A 519-nucleotide genomic window follows, 5' to 3' on the forward strand; every position below is an offset into this window, starting at 1 on the left:
GTTCACTCAGACTCACGTCCATCGAGTCAGTGATGCCATCCAGCCATCTCATCCTCTGTCGTCCCCTTCTCCTCCTTGCCCCCCAATCCCTCCCAGCATCAGAGTCTTTTCCAATGAGTCAACTCTTCGCATGAGGTGGCCAAAGTACTGGAGTTTCAGCTTTAGCATCATTCCTTCCAAAGAAATCCCAGGGCTGATCGCCTTCAGAATGGACTGGTTGGATCTCCTTGCAGGCCAAGGGACTCTCAAGAGTCTTCTCCAACACCACAGTTCAAAAGCATCAATTCTTCAGCGCTCAGCCTTCTTCACAGTCCAACTCTCACATCCATACATGACCACAGGAAAAACCATAGCCTTGACTAGACGAACTTTATTAGCAAAGTAATGTCTCTGCTTTTGAATATGCTATCTAGGTTGGTCATAACTTTCCTTCCAAGGAGTAAGCATCTCCTAATTTCATGGCTGCAGTCACCATCTGCAGTGATTTTGGAGCCCAAAAAAATAAAGTCTGACACTGTT

Source organism: Bison bison, unplaced genomic scaffold (assembly GCF_000754665.1).
Source record: "Bison bison bison isolate TAMUID 2011002044 unplaced genomic scaffold, Bison_UMD1.0 scf7180017864263, whole genome shotgun sequence".
In the NCBI taxonomy this organism is placed as follows: Eukaryota; Metazoa; Chordata; class Mammalia; order Artiodactyla; family Bovidae; genus Bison; species Bison bison.